A 25,465-nucleotide genomic window follows, 5' to 3' on the forward strand; every position below is an offset into this window, starting at 1 on the left:
ATTGATCTTACATACCCACTCACACAAGTGGGCAGACTCTAAACAACCCCTGCTAGAGAAAAATGAATGTTCAGATGGATGCTGTAACATAAATGCCTTCTACTATCCCTTCTGGAACTGGCAGAGTACTGGCTAAACAGAGCTCCTTGGGGGTGATGCCAAAAGAAGTACATCAGCTGGTAGCCAGTATGGGGAAGCTCTTATGCTTGGTGCTAAAAGCAGCATTTAGTCTACCTGAATTCACTGACAAAGGTCCAGATTTTTAAAGGAAGGCTTCCAAGCCTGATCTTGCCTTGTACTTGGTGAGGTACTATGCCAGTATGGGTCAGGATGTGCACTGGAAGGCTTGTTATGTCATTTAATGTATTTGAATTCCTGAATCCAGAGCATCCTTTAATTTCTCTGTCAAAGGAAACTCTACAGAGGAAATGCAGAATGCCTTGTTAATTCAGTTTTTAATGATGAATACCCTGTGGCTTTCTCTTTGATAATCACAGTTTGCCTCCATGAGTAGGTCATACCTTTTTTAGCTCACTATGCCCCTTAATAAGACTGCAAATGCCTCCAGGTAAAACTGAATGTTAGCCAGTTCTGTAGATGAGAGGAAGGACCTAGAATACAAAAATGGAGTTTTGGTCAGTGCCTATTTTGCAAGTGTACAAAGTGTGGAAATGCAACTGAGCCAGAGAACTGCAATTTATTGTGACCAAGAGAAGACATTTTAAGTCACTGACTAGTTTTCTTTAAAAAGATCTAAATGTTCAAGTATTTTTGGCTTGGAAGGATGATTCTGATGTTTTATAGAGTCCGCCTCGTGTTTAAATTAATTTGTCTTCAACAATGCCCTACTACATTTAGCTAGTATATTTAAATACCAGGATTAAACTATTTTTCTTTCTAGTAAAAAATAAAGTGCTCTAGCTGTATGAATTAGTAACTTCAAAAGTAATAAATATTAACTTATTCTAAGACACTAGCATAATATTTTTCTGGTTTTGGACCATTAGATGATTTTTACACGTATGCTGTATTTGTTATGCTGCAGAGATGGCATGGGGTGCCTACAGCTGTTGGACCATCACTCAGTTTATACTACAACTCATTGTGCACAGGAGGGGTGCATCTATGTCTCAGGCTGCGTGAGGATGCCAGGACTCTTCACAGGACCTACGTAGTGCTCCACTTCTACTGAGTCCTTGGTAAGTAAGGCTGAGAGGGAGAAGACCTTGGCTTCTTCTGCTGGGGAAGCTTTGGTATGTGCAGAAGCTCTTCAGTCACTTTCAGAGTTTTGTTGGAGTGGGCACCTGTGCCCTGCTGTGCACACTAGGGCACTGGGTTTTGCAGGGGAGAGAATGCTCTTCCCGTGGCTATTTGCTGGCTTGGAGTATGTGGTCTGGAAAGCATCCCTTGTTATATTAAACTGCTTGCTTCTCTGCAGTGTCTGGCATTTGGTGATTTTTAAGGTTTGGGTGCTTAGGAAGGTTTTGGAAAACATTAGCTGTCATAAAATGCAGTGTTTTGTATTGGAAATGGGTATTACCTTCCAGGTAGCAGTAATAGCTATTTTTTCCCTCAATGAATTAGATGGCACTTTGCATTGGCTTTAATCCTGACCCTCAAAGAATAGATTTTTACCATCTGCATAATAACTGAATTTGGGAAATAAGCTTTGGAGGGAATAGTAGATGCATCATCTGTCCACACGGGATTATTAAACTGAAACAGCTATGTGGTATTTTGTCAGTTGGCTCCTATCTTCAATTTGAAATCCGGACAGCTCAGTTTCTCCATTTACAGCTTTGAATATACTCAGGGAACTAATAAACTGAAATGACAGATGCAGAGGGATTACAGGATATCAAGCAATATTTTCCAAATGGGGTAACAACTGCTATGAAAAAACATTCTGTTGTAATAATGAAAGTTATCTTTTTACATCTTGTGCTTGCTGGACTTGAATCACCAAAGAGATGAGAATTTCTCCTGCAGATAAAACACTCAGTAAACCTGCTGTGGGGTGTTTGCCAGTAGTTTACACTCTGGATAACAAATGTAAATAAGCCCTTCGCTATTGCATTGGGAAATAATGGCTATAACACCTCACTGCTTAGTCAGACTTCAATCTTTTGCGTCTCTGGAACTTTGCCCTTTTACTGTAGCTGTATGAAACTAATGAGGTTTTGGTCAGTCTTTGAGGCACTCTGAGGCTGTGATGGAGTTGCTGAATTATCTGTCTGTACTCTTTCACAGGTCTCTCTGAGGCATGGGCTGCAATTAGAGAGCAATTGGGTGTGTAGAATTGTTGCTTCAGAAGCCCCCATGGGTTTTAGGACTCAGGAACTCCTGCTGCAAACAAAGGCTGAGGCTTGGGCCATCTGAGAAGAGTTCTTATAAGTCAGAGGTGTGCAGAAGTCATTTAGCAATGGCCCTGTGGCAAGTGTGTACAGAGGGAGAGCATCTTAACACTGAATTATTTGGGGGTGTAAGTACTTCAAATTTGTACTAGAAGCCTTCTAAGCATTTTAATCTTAGAGCAATGTTAATCTTAAGATCTCAAGACAAGAATACTGATTTACTTTCATTTGCTATTTGAAAAGCATTGCTACTTGAAGAAAAACTTTCAGGCATAATTTTAAGTACTTAACAGCATTGTGTTAATGGTCATTACGAAGAAAGATGACCCCCATATACATTGTGTATTTTCCTCATTCTCAGTCAGTGACAAATTTTCTTAATACAGCTTAGTAATATTGCATAAAGGAATTCAGGGGCACTTGAGACAGAAAACAAATTGTATGGTTATATGTGATGTGTAATATAGCACAGAATTTTCTGGGCCTCACAGATGCTGTGACTCCTTCAAGATTTACTTGTCTGGCAGTTTTGAAGCTGTGTTTACCTCTGTGTAGTGGCTGCAGATGTCTGCCAAAGAGGAAGGTGAATAGGCTTTAGGATCAGCTTGGACAATTTGCGTGTGTTTCTGGTATGTATGGTGTGTTCTCCCACAGTTTTCAGGGTGATTGTGCTTATTTATCTTTCTCCAGGAAAAAAAAAATCCATCTTTTGGATGGAGAGAAACTGTGTTTGTGCAGCAGAAATAATAGGCAAGCAAAGCTGTGTCTTGGTGAAGCAAATGGTTTTTGCAATGTAGTTGATTTCCAAATACTTGGTCATTGTTTAGGAATCTGTGGGTATTTTCTCATCTCTGATTCAAAATGTTTCATCTTCTGTGAGTTTTCTGCTTATGCAAATAACATGGAAAGAAACTCGGGGTGTTTCTCAGATATGAGTTTCACTTGTTGCAGTCATGTGTGCCAGTCATAGTCTTGCCTGTATCTGAACTGACCAAGTGAGCATCAGAGGCAGAGGTGGGGCAGCTGGGACCTCTATCACTGTTCAGGTAGTGTATATTATGAAGTGCTTGAAGTGCCATTTTGTATAGAGATGTGCAAATACTCTGTTACCTTTGCCTTATATTAGGCTTTTTAACAAATGAGTGAACTGTAGTCTTGCTAGTCTGCCGTGTCATTCACTCATTTAGAAGAGCCAAATTTAGAGACCTGTTTAGTTCCCAGAACAAAAACAAATGGCTTGCCCTGCAGTAGGGGATATATAATATGCTCTTTAACTTTTCTCTGTTCTTCTTGAGGATGTTTTTCTGGAGAAAATACCCTCTTTCTGCCCTCTTAAGAGATTCATAAGCTAAAGCATTTTAGATTTTCTTTTGAGTTTCAATCTTATCTGCGGATAGTGTTTTAGACTTGGTCACAGGTGTGATTTGTAGATGGTGAGTATTTTAGCTGAGATGAAGACATAACTGAATGTATCACTGCTATCCTTTGTTTCTGTCCCATCCTATTTACTTTTCTACACATATGCACATGCAGTGTTGGTGCAAGATCACAAGACATGCTTACTGAGCTTTGGTCCACACTGTGTTGAGGGTGAGATGGCTGCCTACTCAGCCGATGAATAATGGGATTCTTAGAATCTCTGACAAACATTGAACAGTTGGTGGTGGTGGGAGAAGTGGCTTTTTGTTTCCAAACAGCTGAAAAAATTTGAAGGCTAGTGTGTTGTGCCTTGGACATTGCTCTCTAAGTCTTAAAGCTGGGATCTGTTGTGGTTCATGAGTCATAATCTTCCCAGAGACTGGTGACAAGAGGACTACAAAGGAATGACTACAAGGGAATCTGTGCAGGGATGTGTGCTGCTGAACTCTTCTATCTATCCTTTGGAAAAGGCGGTGGAATGTGCTGGCAGCAGATTTGACTCCAAGTTGGTGGGATGAATAATAAGCCCAAGCACAAGGCTGCCATGCAGTGGGCCCAATGCAGGTTGGAGTGGCTGCCAGGGACCTTATGTAATTCAGTAAGCATGAATGCCAAGTCCTGTCCAGCAAAGGATGAGTCAGTACAATGTGAGCATGGCTAGGTTTTTGTACAGCAACGTGTCAAGCTGTTCATAGTAATTATCTCAAATTCATAGGGCAATAATAAGAGCAGTGCATGACCTCTGAGGGGGCAGCCAGAAAGGGCCTCAGGGTTCTAGGTGTTATCCAGTCTTGTGCTCTGGCAGTGGAAAGAGGCTGCTGACATCCTGGGCTGTGTAAGAGCATAGGCAGCAGGTGGGAGGAGCTGACAGCCTCCTCTCCTCCCTGCCTGATGGGCTGTGGAACCTCCTGGGAGGAGGTTATTAGGGGCTTCCCTCTTTTGCTAAAACTACTTGATATTTTGTCGTGATGAATGTGTGCTCCAGAGCCACTCAACCCTGGAGGAAATAATTTACTTCTGGGTCAGTTTGCTGACTTGTTTCTGTTGCAGTCCTTAAATTAATCCTTTCAGGGGTGCATATAACAAACTGGAGAACTAGTATTTTATTGCATTTGTGGCCAGTATTTGAATTTCTGTTTTCTAATTTGGGTATCTCTTCTCAAACACTGCCAGTGTAAAGTTAAAGCTGTCTCTGCCTTCTGGCTTTAATCTGTACTTGTAATAAAGCTTTTAAGAGCACAGTGTCATTGAATCTGGTGGCCACTCAGACATCTCTATCCATCACTTTTCTTCAGAAGCATGGCACAATCTGTTATACAATGCATATAACAAATATAGACAAATTTCAGCTCCGCTACAGCAATATTTTTCCTAAACAAGATCCATAGCCTGTTAATGTTAAATATTAAATGCAAATATGAGAAAAATCTGCTTTTTATAGAGAAGATTATTGATTTCTTGGCTTTAAATATTAGGTAAGACTAATTGCTCACACATGAATTTGAAGTTTTTGTATTTCAGAGAAGCTTGCAATTCTTAACACCCTCTCCATTCCCTGCAAACATTTAGAACAGCTATTTTCTCTTTCAGATGACAATTTTCATTTCAAGCAGGCTACAAGAGGTCATTTAGCTAATTTATGTGGAGATGAGGGAGTGCTGGTTGCACAAGCTTGAGAAATCAGGGAGATATGTAGCAAATAAGACTGCAGAAATAGTTGATGAAGTGCCATTGCTGTCAGCATTTGCAACTGTAGATTAAGGTGTTCACATCCTAATTTAGCCTTCTGCTTGAGGCACACCATTAACCTCCTGACAGCTAGCAAAGTGCATGCACTGTGGATCACCTGATCATTTTTTCCCCAAAATGTTGACTGTTTAAGTGCTGCAGAAGTGTTAAGGCTTTCTGGCCATAGGCTCCAGCTCTAATTTTAAGCTAAACTGATTACATGGAGACACAGAGCTGATGCTATTGAAAGGGACAGTGTGTTGTCTGTGAAATACAGACAACATTCTCAACTATTGTCACACACATCAGCAGCCTGGCTTCTTCTCTCCAAGCTGCATTTCAGCAAATTCCAGAATAATAAAAATTCAGACCATGTTATCTTCTATGAGTAATTCTCCTGCTTATGCTGTGTTATTCCAGGAACTGTGCTCTGCCAGTGCCAACACTTGGCACAGATCTTGCTCCAACTCTTGCCCTGCTTTTAAGCACATTTTAACTATCACACATTGGAGATTATGGTATGTGGGATATTTGTTTTTCTGTGACAGTTCTGTGTTGACTTTGATATTTGATAGAGCTCTTGTTATAAACCTCACTTGCATTCATCTTGATATGGGGTGAATAATAATGGAATGCTTTCCTAATGCTGTTCATCAGTATGGTTTACACAGGCTCCCTGATATGTTTTATTTAAATAGTTCATATCCAGCCAGTAAAATGTTTTCATAAGAGCTAGACTAAATCCTAGGATTTGACAGGCAGTCTGAAAGTGGGATCCTATCCAAGGCTCAGTAAGGTGTGTTGGAGAAACAGTGGTTCTGTGGTCTTCTCTAGCCAGGCAACTAGGGCTACACCTTTCTTTCTCCTCAGCTTGTTGCAAGTTGATCCCAGCATAGATTTTATTTAAAATGATGAGATAAAATGTTTCCAGTGGGATCTGCCACTTAAGCAGGGTAGCTGAAACTATTTCCGGATTTTCTTGTTCCCCATTCGGAGATGCAGGGATTTGCAGAATACTTTGCTTGATCCTATCATTTTTTCTAGGTGGGAAGAAAATATCACCTTGTTCTTGGAGCTCTCTGATCTTGCTGGAGATTGCAGCACTCAACTACTGTGAAGAAGGTTTTATGCAGGGATGCAAGTCAGAATAGGTCTGAAAAATGTAATATTTTTTCTGCTCCTGTGGCAGCCTTTTATCCTGAACTATACCACAACCAATGTTAGCAAATGCGTAGAAGTTTCCACCTCCAATAGGTTTCTGTTTTAATATGAAAACTAGATATTTTCATGAGAAATGACGAGGTGTGCTCCAGGCTATGTTTTTTTTTTTCTAAAAAAACAAACTTGAAATGTATTTGATCTGGGTGCAGCTGCTGATGCTTGTTTGGTAGCTTGAGACCTGTGAGGGAGTTGTATCCCTCTGCCTTCCAAGACTGAGTCACCTTATATCTGGGTAAGTCCCTTTTTCCCCAAGCTGGGAAGATGATTTCCCGTGTAATGTTCAGCATTGTCTTGGGGTATATGTGTTTCTCTGTAGTGGTTTGTTGGGTCGGATGAATCCAGGCAGGCTCATTGAAATTTTAAGCCTGGTTTTCACTGCCCCCAGCAAGTGCTCCTGTGGCTGAATTGCAGAGGCATCAAAGAAACATTAGGGGAGACCTGTCCCGTGCTTAGAGTGTGGTGTTTTCAGCACACTCCAGGGTGAGTGTTCTATGGCTAGTACTGATGGTGGTAATAGTAATAAACTTGGGAAGGAGAAAACCAAAGATAAATGTATGGTCATGATAATCCTATCTATGAGAATTATTGGCTCATTCAGTGCAGTGTGAATCAGTCATGGTTTTCAGTGCTGCAGGTTCCAGTGTTGCAATTTTCTGCTGTTTCTTCCCTCTGCCCTGGAGAGGCAGGGGAGAGCCCATTACTTGCCTAAACAGCCCTGCATGTGAAACCTGAGAGCCAGTAGTTCCTCAAATGAGAGGGTCCCAACTGTCTGTGCTGCACAGTTTAGGAGTAACCATCAGCTGATAGGAGCAGAGGTGACTGTGAGTGACAGCTGGCAGAGAAGCTTGTATTTTCAGTGCTGCAGTAATAAGGGCTTAGGAAATTGATATTTTTATTAAAGATGTGAATGTAAAAACAAGCATAGCTCTGTGCGGCATTAAGTCACTGACTCCTAGATGCTCTGATGGGAGAGTGGTTGGCTTATATTGCAACAGTGCTAAACGACAGCCTTAGTGTAAATGCAAATTTTGTCTGAAAACTTTTAACATATTCAGTGAACTGTACTAATGGTTACTTACGTTTATTTCAAGTTGTTGCCTTACAGGTCAAATACATGCTTTGTACTGTATAGGTGGAGGAGATGAGTGCTCATTTATTGATGAATGTCATGTTTATGAAAAGTAGAAACTGTTTTCCAGTAGTTCAATTGATTCTAGTAGTTCCAGGAATAGATGCTTTTCTTTTCACAGTACCCTTAGGCTTTATGGGGAAAATGGTCCTAAGAGCAGGTAACTTCTGGACTAGCACTCTTTGGTGGTTTTCAGTGAAAGGGGATAGATGCTTCTTGCTGCTGAATGCCTGTGCTAACTGTATGCACTGTTGGTAAACTCTATGTATTATCTATGAAGAACTGCATTATTCTCTACCATTACTATTTTGTAGCAAGGTGATAAAAACCCTTGCTTAAATCCCCAACCAGCTAAGAATCTTGGTAGAAAGTAGTTATTACAGAGTCTGAACTTTTCTTTTGAGGTATCTCAGCATTTAGTATGTGCTTGTATTGATTCTGAAGCTGTATTCTCTTCTGTGGACCAGTTGTCTTTTATTGTGTGGGCTTTGATTTTTTTTTTCTATAGGCTTTACCTTTGCAATTTTTTTTTTTGCATATAATTATTTCCAGAACAAATTTCTAGGTGTTAGAGCCTTTTTTTTTTTTTTTTTTTTTTTTTTTTTGTATGGTGTTGGGAAAATGAGCTTCCCTTTCCAGTGATGTGGCATGTTGTGCATTTCACATAATGTATTTGATATAGGCACTAGGGTTTGGATTCGTCTGCTTCCTCTGCATTATTAATAGCAGAGTGTGTAGGTGATATAGAAGCAAACCTAATAGGAGAGATGTCTGGCAAGGAAGCAGATAGGGAAGGAACCATGAAAAACCTACAAATACAGTTCTCATGATAATGTGGTCTTAGCTCAGATTCTGGCCTGGGATAGAAGATACCAGTATTTCCCAAAGGAGAAAAATAAGTCCTATCTGAAATAACAGATCTCTATTCTTCTAATGTGCTGTGTTCCTATTAGAATTTCTTTATGGTTGAAGATTCTATTACACTTTGAGTTGCTCTGATCATGGATTTGTCTGCTCTTATGGAGCACCATTATAGGCATTTACTGAGGGGGTCATGATAGGAATTCCTCAGCTGTAGTGTCAGGTAACAGTTACTATAGTGATTTTTGAACTACAGTCCACAATGTTTCTTCTGATTGCTAAGGCAATTGGAAGGTTAAAAAATGAGTTCAGTACAATGTGAAGCCTTGTACAAAAATCTAGCAATGTTCAAGTTTCACGTATTAGTGATTATCTCATAAATTCATAGGGATAATGAGACTGGCATTTGTACCATTTAACTTACATCAGTGTGTACTTATATCAGTGTGTCCTCTGTTCTGCTTCTGACATTACTGTGCAGTACTGCATCTTTCAGGCTTTCAAGGTATTGCATTAGGAGGCAGAGCAGAAACGTGGCTTCCTTGTAGTAATTTTCTCCCACCTATGTGGCAGAAAGCACCACTTTCCATTTACTACTATATGCTTATATACTTCTACAGAACACCTACTTAATGCACGTTTCAGTACCCCTGTAGGCCTGCAACTGAGTATTCCTTATTTCTCTTAAATGTCTCTAACATTGTTTTGCAATTTATTAAGTAACACCCATGAGTCTCAGATAAGATGAGGCCGCACTGAGGCAAATACTGTGCTACTGCATAGTAGAAGTCTCTGCTTTGACAAATTTACAGTATAAATCCTGTTCTTTTGATCAACAATTCATACTGGTTCTACTGTGCTATTCTTTATTACTTCTGAAGCTGTAAAATTTCTCATTTATCCTCTATTTGATCCTGTAAATTGCAGAATGAAGTCCCTAGATTGACAAGATGGTTGAGGTGGAGGAAGGATTAAAACAGTGGAGATGGAAAAAACTAAGACCATTTCTGAGTAATAACTAAACCATGGAAAAATGACTGATGATATGACAGGTCCATAGTCATGTGATATAGTGAATGGAAGATAGGAGTAGGAGATTGCCTAAGCATCACCTTGGATGTGCAATTATTTCTGGAATTCTTCACCTGTAATATTTATTCCCTAATCACATAGAAGCCTTCCTGTGCAATGTACTCAGTGTGTGGTGCTGGTTTGCTGGGTCAGTTTGTAATGTAAGTTGTGCTTGAAATATCTATAGATTTCCCCCTACTTCTGCAGGGAGATCAGTGTCTCCATGGGCCTGTTTTAACTCAGAGACCTGCTATGCTTACAGTTTTTTTCTGAATCCATGTGTTTTGGACAAGTTATTGCTGTCTTTGGGTAAGGCACTTTATGTGGAAGGTTAAACAGATATTTAATAGCAGAGGAAGCTGTATGAATGTAAGTGTAACTCAAGTTTTCCATGATATAAATATATGTAAAGTGCACTTAAGTGTATCCTGCGTGCTCTTTATCTTTTCCTTTTTGAGATCCAATGGGGTAAGTTAGAGCAGTGTTACCTGCAGAGATGGTACAATCATCACAGCTGTCAGTAAGGCCTACATTAATGTGTCTTGAAAGTGATTAATGGGTTTTGACAATATCAGTGCATTTCATATTTAATCAGATTATGCATTTGTTAGGAATGGTGCACTCCTAACATCTGCAGTCAGAACCAATGATCTGCATCCAGATCATCAGTTTGGCAGAAGCATGCAATGTAGTATATGGCAGGTCTTTCACAAGCTAAAGCTATGTGCTACTCATGGTGTTTGTAATATCATAGGTGTTCACTTACAATCTACATGTGTGTTTCTATGCTTATTATCTCCTGTTTGAAAAACCCACAGTGGCAAAGCTTATGGCTTTAAGATAAACTAAACTGTTTTACTGAAGTAAAGGCTAGTATGAGCTAGTGTACATAAACCTCAGCTTATACATGCCTATTGTTTGCTCACTTCCTAGCTCTGTGAAGTGTGTTTTGTGTTGCTTCAGTCAGGTTGCCTGAAGGTGAGCCTGTGAGTTTGCCCCAACTTTCTCTAGGTCTCATGTTCATCGCTGGTTTAGTTGTGCTGTACTACTGTGCTGTGGGAGGATGGGGACAAGTACTTCAGCAGCAGAGGTTTATCTGTATAATAGAAATTCAAAGGCTGTGACTTGAAGGTGATAATGAACATATTCAGATGTATCTTTAAGTAAGTGGGAGTCACTGCTTGGAAATATCAGAATCTAAATGGATGAACTTTGTCTGAAGGCTGTTTCAATACATCTTTTAGAATATTTCAGCTTTGAGGTCATTTCTGTGAGAAGAAATGGTCTGCATTAATGGTCTTTTGTTTTGCCAGCCCTTGAGACACTTCTCAAGTGTAGTGAGAGAGCCTGAACATAGTCTCACAAATACACATAGGTTGAAAATTCAGTTGAGAATTTCTATCTCTGATATGTACAGCATGAAGGACCTCCTGAAAAGCTGCTGAGGATTTTATTCTTGGGTTCTACTGCTGTGCTACACAGTGGTTATGTATGAGAAAGTCTTTGCAGAGAGGGTGCAGACAAGGAAAGGCGGTAGAGCTGAAAATAGTTTGCACAGCACAGTGCACACAAAGATTTTGCTAGGCACCCAACAGGGAACACTCATTGGGGCAGCTCGTCCTGAAAGCAGGCTGGAGGGATATGGCAGAGGATAAGCTGTTCTATAGAGTGAATAAGTTACTGGTGGCATCCCACAGTGAGCAGCAATTGTGGCTCTGAGCAGCCCTATTCTCTCATCTTTCCTAATGTCTGAAGCACTTAAAAGCAGATAAAAAAACCCCACAAAACTGTGTGCCTTTATCCTAGTTGCACAGTCTCCCTAGGATTTGTTGGGTTGCCACCGTTGTTAGATGAAATCTAGCCTCTGCTACATTACTTAACCCCCTCCCACACCCATGGGATCTGGAAGCAGAGTTTAGAAGAGAGCTGCAGATTTCTTGGGGAAAGGATGATTTCTGATTTCTAATTTCTTCTTACTCATTTCTTGCTGTCAGTGGCTTTATGATATGCAGGGGCTTAAGCAATCTCACACTTCTTTTGGAAGATGATGTTCCTGCTTTGACAGACTGAGAAGAATTAATTTTCCATTTAAATACCAGCTGTCACCCCAGACTGGTTGCATGACCATCTACATCTGTGGGGCAATTTTCTTTTCAGAAAAACAAGTCATCTTATTTGCTCTGTGAATCTTTAAAATGGAGGATTATTGTTTTTAAATAAACAATAAGTAGTTAAAAGACATTCCAGCCGACAAGAATAGAATAACAACCTATAATTCCCTTGTCGTGACTATTGTGAAAGGCAGTATGTTATTGAACAGGCTTCTCAAGGCAAATAGACTGAAAGAGATGACAAGTGTCAAAATGTGTCCAAATGTCCAAGAACAGATGCAGGGAGCTGCTTTGAGAAATTATATGCTGGTACAATGTAAAGATTACAGTGGTTCATAATTTGCTCAGACAAATAGTTAGTCTTGATATCAAGGAAAGGGATAAATTCTCTTGTTCAATGTCATCTCCAAAGTGGTCTGAGAATATTTTGGATTTCAGTCATTTGTTGTACAACTTTTTTACAGTGTGGTTAGAGCCCTGTTGTGGGAAACCATGTCTTTATCCCGTGTGGGGGAAAATGATCCATCCTGATGTTACAACAGTCAAAAGATGTGAAAAGAATAACAAAAGTGATATGTGACTAAAGAAAGAAAATAGGATGAGACTCCCTGATTCAGAGGAACCACCTCTCTTCAGGAAAGCTTGTGAATATGCTTCTGAGCAAAGAGCAATGTAAGTGCTAACAAATTCTTTATTAAGGAAAACCTCTCTGGTAATTCATTTGGGGTGGGTGAGATTGGGGCCTGTTTTCATGATGTTGTAATATAGTTTGGATGTAATAAATAAGTTGAGGAGAATCTTTAAAAGAGCTTGACTGCATTTGGAGCAGAGTATGTGACACTGTTCTAAACAGCCAGGTAAATGTTGGCTTAATGAACACTGTTGGCAGTAAACTCTTCCCCTTTGCTTGTTTTTTTTTTTTTTTTTTTTGTTTGTTTGCTTTCTGCTTGCCACCTGGGAAACCTGTCCTTGTGAGTTTGCCTGAATTTTAGCTGTTGACCACTGGAACTTAGTGTAGGAACAATGCCTGGAGGGCTTTCAATATGTCTCTTGCATATTATTGAAGAATTGAGGCTGGATTTGTTTTCTTTGAGCACTACATTTAAGTTCTGAAAAATTCTGAAGTAATCCCAACTTTCAAAGGTGGGAAAAATCATAACTGTCAAGACTTGATGAACTTAAGAACTTGGGAGCTGATATAAAAACTGGCACAGGCTTCATTAAAGTCATGCTTCATCCATTAACCTCTGGACTGAGCTTGCTATGGTTCACCACTAAAAGCAGAAGTCCTGTGCCTTTGACACAAAGACTTTTTTGCCTGTTCTGCAGCTACCCAGCCTCTCAGAGAATAAACCAACCTCAGATTTTGAAAAACACCTAGAGATGGGAATTTCCAAGTCAGTAGTCAGTCTGTCAAATTGGAGCTTTTGTGGTCAGATCTTTGAAATGCTGTATGCTTTTATGTATGTCTGCAGACCTCATCCATGCCTACCAGATCAATGCTTACACCCTGATTTTTAAACTAGGTGCCAAAGAAACATACCTACACATGCATATTTGATGCCCATTGTGGAATGAGTATTTGTCATGCACCAAGCTCTGGCAGTATGTGCATGTTTATTACAGCTGAGACTTTATGCTGTGAACTTCTATGTTGTATGTGTTTAAGCATCTCTCCTCTCCTTGTTAGCTTACCTCCCTCAGGATTCAGCCTTACATTGCAAACAGCTTGAAATACTGCAACATAAAAGCAATATGAAGAGCAACATTTTGCCTGATATGTCAGGCTATGCTTCTTCTTCTTCTCAGTCACCAAGCTCGAATTTGTAATTTCACTTGAAAATAGTCTGCTCTAAGACTTGGGCCATGTAGAGTCCTGGTGAAGGGATAAGCAGAATATGATATTCTCAGAAATAGCAGCAGAATTCCTCTGCCACTGGGGGGGCAACATCTGTCATGTCCCACTAAAACAAACTGGTTCTTACTCCTCCAGCATCCTGCAGTGCTATGGCTGCTTGTGTTTTCATTTCAATTACTCTGAAACTTTTCTCCCTTTTTCAAGTTTGGACTGATTGTCCTGAGAGCCCTGTGTTATGTCAAAAGTTTAAAAAATAAAATAAAACAAAAAGGGGCAATGAAAAAATATAAGCAACTTCTAAATAAAACAGCTTATTCTACTGTGGAGCAAGATGGAATCAAGCAGCACTGAGCTGGCTACCCGAATTATTAGTAGCTCTGCACAAGTGCTTATTCAAGAAAATCAGATTCTGTATGCATTTAATTTCAGTGGTATTTAGCTCTGGCTCACTCAGGCTCTTCAGAAAATTGCAGCCAAAGTCTGAGACATGACAGTGTTCCCTAGCAGATGAAGTTTTTTGCAGGTAATTTTGTATCCCTTGTGAGCTTGGATCATGGGTAGAAAGGAGAATCAGATTTGTACTCTAAAATTTGTGCTTCCACTGTGTAGCCAAATGTGCTGAACTCAGCTTCCATTGTTTCTGGTGCATTTTCAAGCCTTCCAGTTTGTCATTTATTAGAGTAGGAACCATGTTCAAAACTTATCCTGATATTTAGCAATTAATATTCCTAAGCTATCCTTTGGTCCTGTCAAGTCTGTCAATTACTGTTCTACTTATCTCTAAGGTTTAGCAAAGCACTTGTATTAAGAGGATACAATTCCCAAGTTTGCTGCACTCAGGTGTCTTTTGATTTAACTCATCTTCTCTGAGCACTACAAATATATGTATATAAACATTTTAAAGATGGCAGTTGCAAGGTGTACAAGGATCCTGTGAAAGCCAGTGAGTGTACCAAAGTGCACTATAAAAGCTGAAATTCATAACTATTTTCTTTTTGAAGGAAGTTTTTCATAAAATAAGAGATTATTCTTATTATGCTGCTCCAGTACTTGCACTGGAAAACTTTGAGAAAGAATACAGAATAGATTTGACCTTAGAAAAGAGCATGATAAATTACACTTGCTTAAGAATTCAAATTAGATTTGCAAACTGCTTAGCTTGATTCTGAGCCAAGATCTTGTAAAGACAGGGAAGATGACAGTGGCAGGCTAGACACTTGACCATTAAATCCTACAGAAGGTCCTTTTCACTTTGTCCAGCTTTTTCCTCCTCTTTTATTTACTCATTAGCAAACACTGGTCCGTGATATCCTTCTACTCTGTAAGTGTGGGAGGGGAATTTTAATTTTTTTGGCATAACTTTCTCTTAATGATTTTGTCTTTCCGTACTGAAACTCTTCAACATGTTGAATTGGGGTTGCATGAAATATTTGATCTTTTCTAAGGGCTACAGAAAGTGAATGTTGCTTTTCTGGTGAAGTATTAAGAGAAGGTAAAGGAATCAGCTAAGTTTGAAGTACAATGCAGAAGGATTGAGGAGAAAGACTTTTTGCTATTCTAATTCACTGAGCATCTGGTGTGAGGCATCAGGGACAAGAACACTTCTCAAATAGTGGGCAGTGTTGTGGGCTGGATCACTTCTGCAACAATTCATCCTTCAGAGGCCAATCTGCTTTCCAGTCCTTCACAGATTACCAGTAGAATGGTGAGCTAGGTCCTCATGGTCTTACCTGAGACAGGAGGAAAAAATGTGTAGTGACAAAAACAAATAGAAAGCAAACTGTTGCTAAAACTGCATTTTGCTTATACAGATCCATGATTTTTTCTTTAACCTATTTGCTTTTTTCACTGCAATGCACTGAGCAAAGCAGAAGAGCTGGGATGGGGTGAGAGAGGAAATGAGAGTAAAAGATTCAGCAGCTGAAAAAAAAACTTAATCTATTTGTTTCTGCGGCTGAAGCATGGTGGGAGGTGGAACCTTCTTCAGAGTCAGGAATATAGATTTTGGCCAAAATGACAAAACGGTTTGCCTTCATCCCATTGCCTCTAAATATTCAGGGTGACTCTGCATTCCTTCCACTTATTGAGGAAGAATGAATTGGAGGATAAGCAGCATCAGATTAAGTCAGGAACATGTGGACTGTACTGTTTTGATTGCCACAGTGATACCCAAAAAGAAGGCAGAGTTTGCCCTTGGTCTCTCATTGAAGGAGTAGAAGACAATTCCTGCAGCTTTGCATGGGTCTTGGTAACTGGTTTAAGGCCAGGGCCACCTGCTTGCTTGCCTTCTGTCTATGCTGTTCAGTGTGTCCAGGATCCCCTGCCAAGCTGCTTGAAGCTCAGCTCTAGCTGGATCTGTCTGCCAGGGCTTTTACAGCTGGAAGCATAGAATCAGGAAGCTTACTGGATTTAAAGTGTGATGTATTTTCAGCAATTGTTCAACTCCTCCTGCTTCTCACTCAAAACTCTGGCTTTTTTGTGTCATGTTTAGGGGCAATTAAATGAAAAAGGATTTTCTGGGGAAATCCTTCACTTAACTTGAGCCTGTGAATACAGTAAGATCCCTGCTTTCCCAGGCACTTGGGTTCTTGAGCTGGGGTAGATGCTCCTCTGCAAAACCCAGTGCATCTGCAGCATTTTTTTTGAATGGTGCAAGCATATGCCTCCCATCTTGAGACAGCTGTAAACCAAAATGCAAAACATTCACAGCTGCAAGGCACGCAGAGTGGGTTGTCATGTCCTTTTATTGTACCCATCTTCCAAAAGCTACAGAGTGGCCAGTCCATGCTGCCTGCTCCATGCTCTGTTGTGGAACAGTGGAGACTCTTGCTTGGGTTCTGCAAGCTCTGGTGTATCCCTGGCACAGTATGTCACATAGCAACTGTGGAGAGTGATCTGGTTCCTGTGCTCTGGATGAGTTTATTTCATGCCTTGCTTTGACATGTAAGATGGAAACTCTGGAAAGGTGAGGCTCACAAAGGAAAGGATCTTGAAATCTCTTGGCTACCCCCATGGGGACTCTGAATTGCTTCAGTTATTTCTGTGAATATAACAGCATTTTCTCAGTGCTTCTTTTCAGTGTCTTTCACCAACTATTTTTCTACTCACCTTACCAGCTTCTCCCATTGTTGTCATCCTCAGCAGCATTGCTACTGGAGTACTCTACTCCTTCCAAGGACTGCTGATGAGCAACTGTACATGTACTCCGTGGGCTGGGAAATGCTGTTTGCATAGCTAAGTACTTGCGTAAATTGCTCTGGACTAAAAACAGAATAAGCAGTTTGGCACCTGATTTTTGACACAATGTTTGTTTTGCACAAAGAGTGAATTTTAATTAAATCTGACTCAATGTGTTTTCAGTATGAGAGTAGCTTAGTTACTACTGGCTGCTCTTGTGAAGGAGAGCAGGAAAAATAAGATGTCTACTCTTGAGTGCTCTGTGTGTGTAGCTGTAAATCAAGGATAGGCACAGATGCATAAAACAAAGCTAATGTTGAGTAAAAAAAAAAAAAGTGAATCTGAGATATTTAATCTAAATATATGAATAAGGCTCTTGGATTATCTGCTGTGAATCAATTCGACTGGGTCAGCCTCACACCCCACCAAAGTCTGTCTGCAGTGGTGACCATACCAGGTGTTTCTGGGGAGCTGTAAGCATTCTGTAGTGCAAAAGAAAGTTTTCTTCCATTTCTAAGTAGTAAAAGTTGGTTCAACTCTGAAAATAACTTTCTTTCATCTTTTTCCTTACTGCTGATAGTATTCTATATATTGAAACAAATGCTGCTGTTTCAAATGCTTCTGAGGCATCTTCTATTGGAATCTTGTGGTAGAATTCTGCAGATTAGCAGTGGGAAAATAGTTTTATCTACACTGCATCTGGCATTTTTCATTTTCACACAGGCCACCAGTCTTACTCAGATTGTGAACAATAACTCTTGGAGGAGTTCATACAATTATTCTTGATGTAGCTGTGGTATGAATACCACACTTCTGTATAGTTAAAATATTCTTATAACAAAAAACATTTCTTTTTCTTTGGTGTATTTTCTTAAAATCTATATTTACAGTATCTCTGGAGTTTTGTTGGAGTTTGGTGTGAATACTTGAAAATGACACTATCTTTAAAAACTGTAATACAGATGAGAATGCTGGCAGCTGCATTCAGTTCATACTCCAGTGCCTAAAGATTAACTATAATAGTGCAGTATTTCCTCTGCGTGCTTGGTATTCATCTCTTCCGTAGAACCTACTTCTGAGATGTCTGAAACCCGTGATGATTCCAGAAGCTACACTGTAGGAACAAAATCAGGTATATCCCATGTATAGTGGTATTCAGGGACAAAGTGCCTAACTGTACTAGAGCACTTCTATTGAAACAACAGTGCTGTCAGAAGAGTGCTGATTACAGCCCTCCATGAAAAATTAAATCCACAGATAATGTGTCATTTTTAACTCACCAACTACACTGCTCATGAGTGGTACATGGGAATCAATTCCCTCGTTAATACAAATTGGTATACATCTTTTTGCAGAATGTTGAGGAATATCAGGTTATGTGAGTTCCTGTGCACAAGATCTTTTGATTGTGGAAGTGACTTGTATGAAATGCTTTTTCAGTTGCTAAGACACTTTGCTGAGAGGCTCTGTGTATGTGAAAGGAGTAGAATTGCTAGCACTTAGAGTTAGAATAATATTTTGCTGTTCACTTGCAAAGGTAATATACCCTTACAAAGGAATCTGCATTTATAACCTAAGGATGAGCCTTCAGATCAAGTGGAATCATGGAATATCCTAAGTTGAAAGGGATCCATGAGTCCAACTCATAATGCCATGTGGATCAGCCTAAGTGTTCAACTGTATCTCTAGAAGAACTCATTCTCTGTCTTCCTTTTGTGTCATTCACATTGCTGTTGAGCTTGAGTTCAAAAGCTACTATTGTAAGACCTTGTACTATCTTGAATAGCAATTCAGTCCTGATTAATATCTGTTTATAAAATAGTAGGATGGAATTAATGCAGTTGGTGTTGAAAATGATCAGTTTCTATCAGCTGGTTATCTAGCTGTCTTGAAATGAGACCATAACTTTGTCTCAACCTGGTAGTTATTATGTATTTAATAGCACAGGAATTTTTAAAATTGGCCCAGACCTGTTTCTCCTGAAGCAAGTGGTAAAATTCCAATTTCTTTAAATAGAAGAAGGATTACATTATTGCTGACTGCTTGTAAAGTCCCATCTGTTAACATTCAACTTGATTAGAAATTTTCCATACATCCTATTTTCAAGACTAGATGACTGTATGTTCACTAATTAGAAGCACTGGTAAAATATTTACTATCTGAACTCTTTCAAATGCATGAAAAGATTAATGAATTCTACTTTGTTTATTTTTTTCCTTCAGATTTCCTTAAAGGAAGTCTCTACTTTGCTAACTGACAGCCATAAATATTTCAAAACTTGTTCCTTAACATCTTGAGTGGCTATAAAGAACCTCCCCTCACACCTCAATCTCTGAATACTTACAGGGAACTGTCATGTGTTCACTATTAAGAGATCCTGTGCTTTTTTTCAGTGAACCTGCAGTAGGTGAAAAAGAGCTCTTGAATCCAGGGCCATAAGCCCTAATGTTGGTTGATGTGTCTTTCAAGTCCTAACTTTTGTCTGAATAAGGGAGCTTGGGCTCTTGGCTCCAGGATGTGGCTTGTGCTCTGGAGTTGGTCCCTTTGAACTGCTCACAGAGTGGCTTTACAGTCTGCACATCTCATCCTGTGCAGCCAAGCAGGTGCCTGCAGGGTTATTGACTAGGCCCTCAGTCTCTGAGCTTGCTGGGCTGTAGACAAAAAAAGGCAAGAAAAAAAAAAAAAGCTCCTCTACAATTCTGGTATATCATTTGTTTCCCACTTTAATGCATATGGTATTCGCTGAGGTTGTTTGTAAATTACATTCTCCCTGAGTGGCAAAAGCACCGACAGCAGCCAGATGGTTAGCAGAAATGTATGATATAAAGACTGTGACAACTTGGTGCCATAGTTCTGAAGCTTACTGTCAACTGAAACAACTTTTTTTCAAAGTTCAACATTTAAGCTTAATGGAAAAAAAAAAATGCAGTTGCTTTTGGATTAATAACATTATTACTGTATTTAGTTATCTTCTCTCATACCTGTCCTGGATACTACTTCATCTAATAGCTGAGATGAAAAAATACATAGCAATATAAGTTACTACATTATATCACAATATGGTAGTCTAAATCTCCTTTGTTTGAGGAGAGTCCTGGCTTGTGTCCATACAACATGTAAAAATAATAAAAAAAATCTAAGAAATCATATGTCCCAGGAAGTTATTTAATAGAAGCCAGAAAGCACAATACTTTTTTATGTAGCTCAGAGAAGAAACCAATGTCAGGGTAAATACCAGTGTTTTCCCTAGGATGAGACAGGTTGACCACTGCCATAATAAAAAGCCGTTGTTTTTTCTACAAGATCCCTAATCATGCTCTACTGAAAACTGTTCTTCGGGTGGAATTACCTTTTGCACATCTCAGAGGTGACCCATCATGGTGTGAAGCAGGTGAATATCTGGCCCAGGGTGTCAGAGGACGCATCCCAATTCACAGGCTCTGGATCTGACTCATAGCTTTAAATGTTTTCTTAACACTAAGTGGTAGACAGGACAGTAAAAGCATTGGCCAAAGAGCTGACTACCATGTTAAAACAACAGGAGTTTTACTAAATATCTGTCACTCATCTGTTGCAGCATCTTAAACAAACAAAAAAACCAACAAAAAAGACGACAACCATACATATTAAAATGTAGTTGAGTCCCATTGTGAGATGGTGCTTCAAAGAAATAATTTGAAGTGGGTTCATTGCAGAGACATAAACTGATGTCTTTGAACTTTGAGAGGAAGCTGAGGAGAAATGAAGAATTACAAAAAATAACCTAGTTGTTTAAATAATTCAGTCACCTCAGACACCTGCTGTGAGTGCTATGAAGTCTTATAAGAGAAGCTTGAGTAATGAATGAACTCCTGTGGGAATCCTGGTATTTTGATAGAAGGGGCAAATTTCACAGGGCATGACAGGATTACATGGAGTCTAAGCTTAAGGGAATCAGGTTTCAGTTCTCAGTATGTGTTGCAGGCTGTGTAATGGTTGTATCATTATCGTACTAAGTACTGCATACAAACCCTAACTGAAATCAGAGTTGCATCATGCTACACACAGGATGAATGGCCTGAAGTGAGGAGCCACTTCCTCTAAGAGCTCCCTGTGCAATTAAGCAACAAAAAGGGTAAGAAGTTTGATTTGCCCAAATCTTCGTGGTTGTGGTGGTGAATCTTGAAGCAGCAGTCTACTGATGCTCAAATCAAGGCTGTTCTGCTAGGTCTTAGTAAAATGAAGATTTGGGCTCAGGTCTGTTCATGCAAATAGATGTATGTCCATGCTACTACAGTGAAATTGTAGTTACAGGAGAATTGCATTTGAGCAAGGAAATTAGAGCAGTAAATGACCACCTCATGTCTCATCCAGTGTTGAATTTTCACCCAATCATTGGATAAGATTTGCTTTGCTTTTCTGTAGTAAGCCTTTAGAGTAACAAAAAAATAAAATACAATGCATTTGCTTTATTATTCTTTTATAGCAAGCAGCACCAAGTAAGATTTAATATTTTTAAGGTGACTTGGCTGTGGGTGGCTGTTTTCTTTGACTTGTCTACTATAGGCAAACTTGATTCACATCTGTGTATACCATTAATTGGACTGATGTGTATCTGTCTTATGCTACTTGTTACTGGGAAGCATCTTGGATACCTATCAGACTGCTGCAAAACAGCCTTAGAATTTTTTAGGAAACTTTGGTGCCAAACTCCCTTCAAGTGTTTCAGTTTGTGCTAAAGCTGCTCAGAAGCTTCTATGCTACTAAAATTCATCCAGGCAGTGGAAAAAATCTAGGGTTTGAATGCAGCTAGTAATGCTCAGACTGGAATCAGAATGTTGGTGTGCTGGGAATGCAGCAATCAAAAAAACCTCCAAATCATTGCAGATCTGACATATCCATCAATCTTCAAGCAGCAAAGTATTTAAGCCTTGCTGAACTCTTAAGTACATGCAGATGATTTTATGCTAATCCAAAAGAGGAATCTAATTATGCTTTCTGCTGCTATCATTTAGAGATTGTCTTTATGGAATCCCTTCCATTTGTCCAAATTCAATATCCAAATGTTGGATAGAAGGGAAAGCATTGCAAAAGGTTTGTTTTGCTGATACTGGATTAGAGTGAGGGGCATGTGATTAAAAAACATATTGTGATACATAAAGTACTTGCATCCCACAGTGCGTGTGCATATATTACTCAAATGAGTTTGGTGAATTCATAAAGCAGTTCAATAGCTGCTAAACAGGGCATGAATCTGTTGTGTATGTTCATCTTGTATTTAAGTCATTCCACACTGGAATTTAGGAAAAGAATATGTATAACAGCAGTGGATACCTGCCAGAATTAACTATATCAGTGTAAGGAACCAGCCCCCATCCTCACAGCGGATGTTTTTCACTACAGAATGAGGCAATATTAAAGGGTAATCTGCTTAAAGGTTGAAGGAGCATAATTTAGGGGTATGTCTTGCTGTAGGATTTGCCTGGTCAGTGGGCGCTTGTTGTTCTAGCTAGTATCTGTTGCAGGAAATGGAGGCAATGAGGTAACAAAATATACATCTCTGTATTCAATGAATGTCTTAATTGTTGTTCTTAACACCTTTAGCAAAGTCATTATATACGGTTTTGTTCCAAGAGAAACGAAGCAGTCATTTACATAAAAACAAACAAGAAAACCAGCCTTCCTTCTTGAAGAGGAACTTCTTGTAGTTCCTTCTGTCACTACAGGATTGCCAAAATCAGATTTTCGTTTGTCAGCTTGGAAGATTCTCAGAGGAAAACTCTCTACGGGCCTCATTTCAAAGTGCCACTTAAGTTGGCTATGAGATGGAAGGAAAGAGATGAGCTGTTAGTCAACTTGAGCACAGGATACTTATGGACTTAATATGCCTAAAATATTTGTTTTTATGTCATGGGATCTGATTGAATGTAGTGATGGTCCCCAGTGCAGGCATTTTGGTATTAGAACATGTGACCCCTGATGTCACGAGATGTTGAAATAGTAGGTGGTGTCCTCTCTTACTGAGAAAGTAATCTCTAGGTAACAGAAGCATTTCCTCATAAAGACATGAAGTTTTGATTAGAACTTCTGTAGTTAATGAAACTTGACCTCTGCCTCAATATTTTGTTGCAATATTTAAGCTCCTGTTCAGTACTATTAAAATCTGAGCCCTCTTTCTGTCTTCCACTCTCAGCTGCTACTTCATTACATCATTCTCCATTAGTAAAACAGGGAAAAGTACCTTCAAAATCCAGAACTTTATGTTAAGCTACTTGTGCTCCATTCTTAACTTTCTTTAGTAACTTAATTGGAGTGCACTAATTTAAGTTTCATGAGGCAGGGATTCCTTCTCCTTCCTCAAACTATGGTCATGGTGAAGTCTGCCTCCTCTCTAACTTTTCAGTCCCTTTTCAGACTATTGCTGAATGTTGTTGCATGTGCTATTTTAGCAGTGATGTCAGGCACATCCTAGTGAACACTTTTCTCAAATACCAAGATGTAGAACTATGCAACAGTTTTATGGCAAATAATTTAAGGCATGGCATATGTGAAACACATTTCAATAATCCTTTGTAGACCCAAAATTGGATCCTTCTTTAAGTACTTGCTTTGCAACAGTATGTGGCCCATATGCATACTTGCTGTTTGGGTGCTGTTGTTTTGACTGGCTTTCTGCAAGGATAAGCCTTACCCTTTCCAAAAACTGCAGTGTGCAGAGAGTGCTCTTTAGGCTCCTAATGTGTTAACCAAAGTGACAGGCCAGGAAAAGACAACTTTGAGGTTTATATGCTGTGAAAAGCACTAAAACATGGATGCCTTGGAGAGCTTTCTTAGAAAGTGGATGTTTCAGAAAAGCAAGGGATGCTAAGGTGAGATCTATGAATGTATTCTGAGGGAATTTATCAGAAAAACAATTTTTTTTAAAGGTGCCTTTTTTTTAATCTTTTTTTTTTTTTTATATCTTTCCAGAATTCATTCTTGCTTCCATCACCAAACTTTATTTTAGCTTTCAGGACTAATTTAGTTCTTTTTGAAGTTTGGCAAGACTTCTTTCCCTTAGTGGATTTGGCTGTTATCACTTTGGCTAGTGATTTATACAACAGAGATGCACCAATGTGACTTCCCATTACTATGCTGCATCCAGTGACAAAGTCTTTTGAGTATTTAGGGTCTGTATTAACACTGGGCAGTTTTCCCAGTGGCTGCCAAAGGATTTAGAAGTGCCAGGGACACAATTTTTCAATGGCACTTGTACTGCTAACTTCTTTGAGTGCTTTTTGAGAGTTCTGTAGCAGCACACTCCCATCATGGCACAGGAGCAATCCACTGAAAGCAAGACAGCATCTAGCCTCTTGTCTTTGTACAAAGCAAACACAAACTTGAGAATTTTTGGACAATCCCAAATAAAGAAAAAGTCTTGTCACGGTGGGCAAGGGGCCTGTTCCTTGAAACACTCTGGATTTTGAAAAGCCAGAAAAGTTGTGTTTTTTTTTTTTTTTTTTTCTGGCCTGTTACGTGAACCACGGGGGACAACATAGTTATGCTGCAGCACTGCTTGCAGAGTCTCTACTGCTCTTCACTATTGCTTGACAGTGTCTTTGGGAGTGAAGTTTGGGTTGTGCCTTAGAGTCACAGAATGGGGTTCCTGGGAACAGTCCTTTTGGGGAGAAGAAACAATCCAGCCCTGCACCTTTTCTTACATAAAAAAATTAAAATCTGAGTCATTTGAATATTAAGGTTAGAACTGACAAGGTTAGAAAACCACTAAGATAGTGCAGTCAAACATACCTGCCATGCCCACTAAGCCATGTCCCTTGGTGCCATATCCATGTATTTCTTGAAAATCTCCAGGGACTTCAATGTTAAGATGGAATTTATTAATGTTCATTTAGTTCTTTCTGGCCTTTAAAATAAAGTGGATTGTGAATGCCTCCACCTGTCCCAGTAAAGGGACTGATGCAGTATGTTTATTCCATTAATCAATGGAATCTCTAACAGCTTGCTCCAGCTATAGTTGCTCCAATTATTTATTTTGCTGCCACGAGGAAAAGGACAGATCTTTGAACAGAATGATCCCTCTGTTTGCAGCATGATGTGTTTTCAGTTTAGGTAGCCAATGGAGCAAAAAAACTAGGCATGTATCATTTAGGCTCACAAAGGGCAGAATTTGACCTGTGAGGAGGTGGTATTCCATTCATGAATTTCTTCCCTCTTGGTGTTGTGCAGACACAGCCCAAGTATGCTTCTCCTCTGTGCTGAGAAAGCAGTCACTTGCGTTAGATGTTGATACCTGTTTCTTCTGATTGCATCCAAAGAATCTCTGCACTGAATTCCCAGACATGTAGCACGAGTCCACCTTCCCTTTATAGCCTGACTTCTCGCCTGTTCATGGATTTTCTTCACAGTGTGGTCATTTGCTTTTGTCCAGGTCATCGTTTGCTACTCCCAGAACTGCCCTAGTATTCTAACAATAAGTATTCTCTGCAGAATTCCTTGGAAAGAAATGCACTGCTTATTCTTCTTTGTATCATATGCTCTGAAATTCACACCCACCTGA

Source organism: Tetrao urogallus, assembly GCF_951394365.1.
Source record: "Tetrao urogallus genome assembly, chromosome: 4".
In the NCBI taxonomy this organism is placed as follows: Eukaryota; Metazoa; Chordata; class Aves; order Galliformes; family Phasianidae; genus Tetrao; species Tetrao urogallus.